General features: G+C 43.3%; 1 pseudogene; it reads right to left on the bottom strand.

Moving 5' to 3' along the window:
* Positions 1-1323: 1323 nt before the first annotated feature.
* Positions 1324-1864, bottom strand: LOC123129718 (uncharacterized; annotated as a pseudogene).
* Between the last annotated feature and the right edge of the window lie 5171 nt (positions 1865-7035).

Raw genomic sequence — 7035 nt, 5'->3', positions numbered from 1 at the left:
CAAGTTTGTCGTGTTGTTGAACATATCGAGTTGCCATTTTTTTTTCAATATTTATAAATTTGGGATGTTTTTGAACATGGCAAAGTTGCCATGGCAACTTTGTCATGTTTTTAGATAAAGAAAAGTGCCACGGAAAATCACATGAAAAAAATCATACATAGCAAAAAATGCCATTGTTTACGAACAAGGATAGAGATGAAACTTGCCATGGCTAACGCAAATACAACTTTGCTACTGTTTTTTTTATCAAATTTGCCATGATAATATAATAAAAAAATTCCATGAATGTGAAATAATACAAAATGTTCAATAGTTGCAATGGCAAAAGCATGTTCAAATTTGCCATGGTATTTTACAAAAACTTGCCATATTTTGTGTGATTAATTTGCCTTTTTTGTGAAATAACACAAAAAAATGATCAACTTTGTCATGAAAAAAAATGTATATTCCAATTTGCCATGGCAAAATGCGTATTCAAATTTGATGGAATATTTTATCAAATTTGCCATGCTTATGTAAAAACAAATGGCCATGAAAAAATGATGACACGGTTACTAAAAATAAAAAATTGCCATCACTAAGGTGTGAGCAAAAACTACTCCCAATCATCAATTTCACTACACGTGGTCCTTAGATGGCGCCAAAAAACATCTTTAGATGGCTGTAAACTAAGTAAACACATAACGTGGAGTTTGCTAGGAGCAAAAGGCACATGGTGTAAAAATGCCATGATACGGGAAAAGAACAGGATAGAAATTCCCATTTTGTATGAATTAGATTTGCCATCATATTAAAAATGAAATTACCATTGTGAAGTAGAAAAGATGTCAGAAACATAACTACCTGGAAAATTGCCGTATGACTAAGATTACATGGCAAGTCTGGCATGTTTTTTGAACATCTTAGGTTGACATGGCAAGTCTCCCATGTTTTTGAACATCTTAGGTTGACATGGCAAGCTTGCCATGTTTTTTGAACATCTTAGGCAAGTTTGCCATCTTAGGTTGACATGGCAAGTTTGCCATGTTTTTGAAGTTGCTAATTAAGTGGCAAGTTCAGAAAGCTGTTGATATCTAGGCAATGGGAATTGTATGAAAAACAACATGGCGAGTTACTCATTTTTTTCTTCCAAAATGAACAGTCATGGCAAATGTTCTTCAAAACCATGGTATTATCCTATTTTGCATGCTATGCTCAATCCTATTACCAGTTTTCCTTGTTAAGATCATACTTCCTTCTTCTTTCTTTCATTTTGAAGAACATTTTCCTACTTCTTTATTTCTCTCTGATAACCTGCACTTTACAAATGCAGGCTCTACAAGCTTAGGTATACCAGAAAACCTCGCGTAGCGGCTGGCGTCGGGCGGCTTCCTGTAGGTTGTACGGGAGCAGCCCAATCTGGTTCTACCAACGCAGCTGGGCATAGAAGCGGGTGATGAACTCCTATGCCTCGTCGTCCACGGTGTCGCCCAGGCCTAGCTGGTCCCCATCGACCTCGTTCGATGAGAAGTTGGACACCCGCACCGAGAACCCACCGTCGATCGCGCCAGGCACCAGCGGCGACATCCCCGCCGACTGGCACTCCTCCCCAATCGTGAGCTCCTCACGCATCATCAGCGCCCCGGGCGACGACGACGCGGGGGACGCGTCAGCGCATGGAGAAGGAGCCCAGGTCGAGGTTGCCACTTCAAGAGAACTCGTACTCGCGGCGGCCTCTATGGTGCCCTTGGTGGTGGGAGAGGAGGTTGGCAACGGAGCGCGAGAGGGACTTGTTGCGGCGCCTCATGAGGAGGTGCGCGCCGACGAGCAGCTTGCGCTTGCCCTTGCACACAGTGGCGGATCTAATGGGTGGGGTGGGGGGCATGGCCCCCACATACAATTGGCAAAATTTTACATTCATATGTATATTCGGTACTTTGTTAACTATTTGTAATGTGTTTTAAGAAGGAAAAAATGCTACCCTTTATAATGTTTCCCCATGTTGATAAAGTTCTAGATCCGCCACTGCTTGCGCATCTTGCAGAAGACCGCCCACAGGTAGCCCCACATCCTCCTCGCCGCCACCAGCGCCGAGTGCCGTCCCCTCGCTTTGGTCGCTGGCCAGGATCTCACCACGAGGGATTTCACATGTGATGGTGAAGAGTGCGGGAAGAAGATGCAATCGTGGTTTTTCTTTTTCTTTTTTGAGAAATTGATACGGCTGTGGGTGGGGAGTGGGATGCGTGTGGGCGGTGGAAGCGAGTGGGCTGCGTTTTAGTCGTTCAAGACGTTGGCCCTTGCCACCGCACGCTCAATCGATGACGTGGTCGGGGATGCGCTTCAAGACCCGTGTTTTTTATCTAATGGCCCTGGACGCGTTTGAACCAAGTTGATAAGTGCCATATGTGTGGCATTTATCATTTGGGTATTTGTTTTGTGGTCACGGAATTGGATCGGATGGTTGAAAATAATTGTACTGGCCACAGAGTTACTAATATGTCAACTTGTTAGACGCGTCTAGTGGGCGGCTGGCTGCCCACTAGTGCGATCGAGCGGCCGGCCTAAAAAGTTAACTCCCTGTCCCCCCCGCGGTCCCGCGCTCCAGAAAAGGAAAGCGACCACCGAACCCACGCGATGAAGCGGCCATTCCCGATAGGCCCAAATAGAAGGAGAGAAAAGTCTCCTCACACTCCCACGTGGCCAGCTGTACCTACCCAGCCCCTCCCACGCCCGCTCGCCCTCACGCCACCACGATGCCTTCTTCTTCTCCACGAAAGAAGGGGATCCAAGGCCCTTCTTCCTCCTCCTACACAGCCGCCATGGCAGCCCCAAAGTAGAAGAAGAAGAAGTTGCTTCAAAAAAGATGTAAGGGCAGGGTGGTGAGCCATACTAGGTAGCAACATCAGTGTAGGTAATTTCCCTCCCTTTGGCCATCTTCTCTTCCCCTTCTTCTACTGCATATGTCAACCCCCTTCTCCATGGATCTAGCAGAACATTCATGGATAAACTGCTTCAAAAAGAGGTGGATCTGGCACATAACCGCACCCTCCCCCCATGAGTGTCATATCTGCAACTGAAAACAACCACAAATTACTATGCAACTAACCATGGATAGAAGCCTACTATTTCCTGGTTTGTGCAACTAAACACAAGTCATTAGGTTTAGTTGCACAACTTCCTAGTTGCACACTAAACATGGTTTGAGATCAACTTTACTGAAATTTTTTCTAACATGCATGCCAACCAAGTTTCCCCCACCTAGATGTGTTAAACAAACCAACTAAAAGCAAGTTCTCTGGCCAACTGAAATATCATTCTAGCCAATTCAACATGCATTGTAGCCAAAAACCTAAACATACATTGTAGCTAACGGAAAATGCATAAGTGTGCAACTAAACATGCATCCCAGCCAACTAAACATGTATTTTGGAAATTCAGCATGCTTGCTAGGCAACACTGAACATGTAGTATTCTTAGTGAATACTATAGAAAACCTAAAGTATATGTGCAATAAAACATGTATCCTGGTCAACTGAACATGCATGGTGTCCAACGGAATATGCATCCTGACCAAATGAAACATCTATTCTAGCCAACTAAACACATTGACTGTCCAACTGAACATGCATGCTGGCCAACTGAAAATATGTATCCTGGTAACTGAGACATCTATTCTAGGCAAAACCAAAAATCTGTAGTACGACATCGAAAACACAAAGAAACTTTTGTACATAGCTAATGAAACCACAAACCATATTAAAATAGTCATGCATATATTCTTGTACTACACATATATTCTGGTCCCACACCTATTGCAAAGCTATAGTGTAAAAAATATGTTCAATATACTAGAAGTAAAAACAGAAACGAGATGAAAAACATATATCTATAATCTGTCATCCAATTCTTCTTTCTTCTTTCACCTGGATTTCCCCGTCTCAATTGTGGCATCAAATTATGTCTAGATTATGTGCAGAAAAATCTGAATCAGCTCCTTGCAAAAACAGAAAACCTGCAAGCCGTCTCAACAAACAGAGGAAAAAGCCAGGAAAACTCTGTAGTAAAAAAGTCATGTTCTTGCTAGCTATTTACTGCAAACTATGCAACTAACATAAAAAATCTATGCAAAAAAGACTCATACCTATTATAATAAAGATTCTGCTATAGACATGTTGCTTTTGGAACTAAGATTGTCATAATGGTGTGCATCTGGCTATTTACTAAGCTTTTAGGTTGTTTGAAAACACTCTTTCATGATTAAACCGATGACATCACTTCCTTCTTTTTATATATGCAGGGGATCTGTGGCAGCAGCCAAAAAAAGGAAAAAATATGCTTGATCTCAATGAGTTGCCTCCTGATCTCAATGAGCTTCCTCATGATATGGATGAGCAGCAACCCAACATACCACAAGGGAATTGGACAGAAAATGGGCGCTCTGTTTACTACACGCAGACAAGTCATGGGCCTAACCCTATGGGCCATGACAATGTGGTAGGGCAGTCATCAACCCGTGGTGCCCCTCTAGTGGTGTCTTTGCAGTCAGAGAGCCATACTCTTGATGACACGGGCACCGCAACAAATGTTCCTGGTCCAACCGGGACTGAGCTTGGAGCTGGTGCTGTTGACAGTGCTGTGCAAGGAGAAGAAGGAGAAGATGAGGCTGGTTCTCAGCCAATGGAACCCTATGTTGGCATGAGGTTTGACAGCCTTCAAATTGCTAAGGATCACTACAATAGCTACGCCCTATGGATGGGTTTCTCTGTAAAAATGAACACCTCTAGGCGAAAAGATCACACAAATGTATTGGTAAAACAATAGTTTTGCTGCAACGAGTACAAGAAGCCAAAATCTGATGATGGAGGAGCTGAGGCTCCTCCTGTCCTGGACCCTATACCAGATCCAAAACCTATTGAAAGTGATGAGGAGATAGAAGATGAACCTCCAATATTTGCTGAAGAGGAGGCTGGTACTAGTAAGAAAAAGAAGAAGCGTAAACGCGAGACAATAAAGCAGACTCAATGCAAAGCAAAAATGTTGGTGAAGCTAATAGATGGGCGATGGCAGGTGACGCACTTTGTTTGTGACCATAATCATCCGCTGGTTAACAAACCTTCGTTGTCCAAATACTTGAGATCTCATCAAGGCATCTCTCCTAATGAAAAGGAGTTTTTGCACATCTTGTATAACTGCAAGTTGACTACAGGTGTGTTTCTATATCCCTTACAGAATTAAGTTTCCCTCTAGGCATTCCAGTGTGCAACTGTTATGGTACTGGTGTGCAACTAAAATGCCTTAAGAGTGCAACTAGGTTACCTTCACTGTGCAACTACATAATGTTCCTGTGCAACTAGATTATCTTCACTGTGTAACTACATAATGTCCTGTGTGCAAAATGAAAGTGTTTTTGAAAAGGTGCAACTGGTTGCCCATTTCCTGCAACTATCTTCTGTGCCAACACATGTCATATTACTGTGCAGCTGGATATGTGCATTCGTGCGACTAAAAAAAGATATATTGTTTCTTTTTGTATTATGCAGGACGTATGATGCATGTAATGGCAGAGTTCTATGGATCTGAGATGATGGTGCTGTTCGGACCAAAGGCAATAACAAATCTGTGTACAAGTTTCCGTAGAGATGACACAAAGGAGGGTGACATGATTGAGACAATTGCGCACTTCAAGGATATACAAAAAAACCGATCCAGACTTCTTCTATAAGGTAAAATATGATGAAGATGACAGAGTTGTCAATATATTTTGGGTGGATGGCTCAGCTCGAAAAGCTTATGCGGAGGCGTACCACGATTGCATATTGTTTGACACCACCTACATGACCAACATGTACAATATGCCGTTCGCGCCCTTCATTAGAATAAAGCGACATGGCCAATCTTTCATGCTGGGTTGCGCGTTTGTGAGGCAGGAGTTGGCATCGAGCTTTGATTGGGTCTTCCGAGCATTCCTAGAGGCTATGGATGGCAAACCTCCTGACAACTTCATAACTGATCAGGATGGTGCAATGAGGCAGTCAATACAGAGCATCTTTCCATCCACAGTGCATCGCTGTTGTCGATGGCACATCATGAAAAAGGCTCAAGAAAAAGTTGGTTGGCTGTTGTGCCAGAATCCAGGGCTCTCTGATGATTTATACTACTGTGTTGACTTCAGCTTCACTATAGACAAGTTTAAGCAGAATTGGGCTGGGTTAATGATGAAGTACGAGGCTATGACACACACACACACACACACTTTGAGAAGTTGTACGAATATAGGTCAACTTTGGTGCCGTGCTACTTCAAAAACAGGTTCTTCCCCTTCCTGCAGTCTACACAGCATAGTGAGGGGTTCAACGCGGTCCTAAAAAGATATGTGAACCCACACAATTCAATGCTGAACTTTGTCAAGCAATATGAAAAAATTCAGAACCACATCCTTGCCAAGGAAGGTTGCAATGATTACAGGACAAAACACCTTGATATTGAGCCATGGTCCAACTTCCCAATAGAGAGGCAAGCTTACGAAACCTACACTAGAGACCTTTACTGCAAGTTCAGAGAAGAGTTTATGCTGATTGGCCGTTATAATGTGTTCCTAGTTGGTGCTGACCTTTTTGAGCTCAGACCGAACCAGCAATTTGTTGCCAAATATGGTTCTTGAAACTACTTGGTGCAGGCAAGGGTGGGGGAGGGTTCCTATTTGTGTGAGTGTTGCAAAATGGACAAGGACGGCATGCTCTGTTGCCACATCCTCAAGGTGTTCACCCATCTTGGAGTTGATGTCATACCGGAAAGGTACATGCTAAGACGGTGGACACCTACTGTTGTCCCTAGTGCACCAGGGATCGGGTATGAGCAACCGGATGAAATGCCTCCTCAATCAAAAAAGCAAATAAGGGAGAGAAACATGATATAAGATTTTTGGAAACTAGCCAAGTTTGCAAGTGGCTCTGATGCAGCACAAGCCATTGTATACAAGCATATGCGCGGAGCACGTATCAAGATTGGCCACCTGAACAAGTCCAAGAAAAAGAAAAAAATGAATGCTGCTACTGG

The sequence above is a fragment of the Triticum aestivum genome, chromosome 6A, assembly GCF_018294505.1.
Source record: "Triticum aestivum cultivar Chinese Spring chromosome 6A, IWGSC CS RefSeq v2.1, whole genome shotgun sequence".
Classification (NCBI taxonomy): Eukaryota; Viridiplantae; Streptophyta; class Magnoliopsida; order Poales; family Poaceae; genus Triticum; species Triticum aestivum.
The sequence above is the reverse complement of the archived record's forward strand: the minus strand, read 5'-3'. Positions and strand labels throughout refer to the sequence as shown.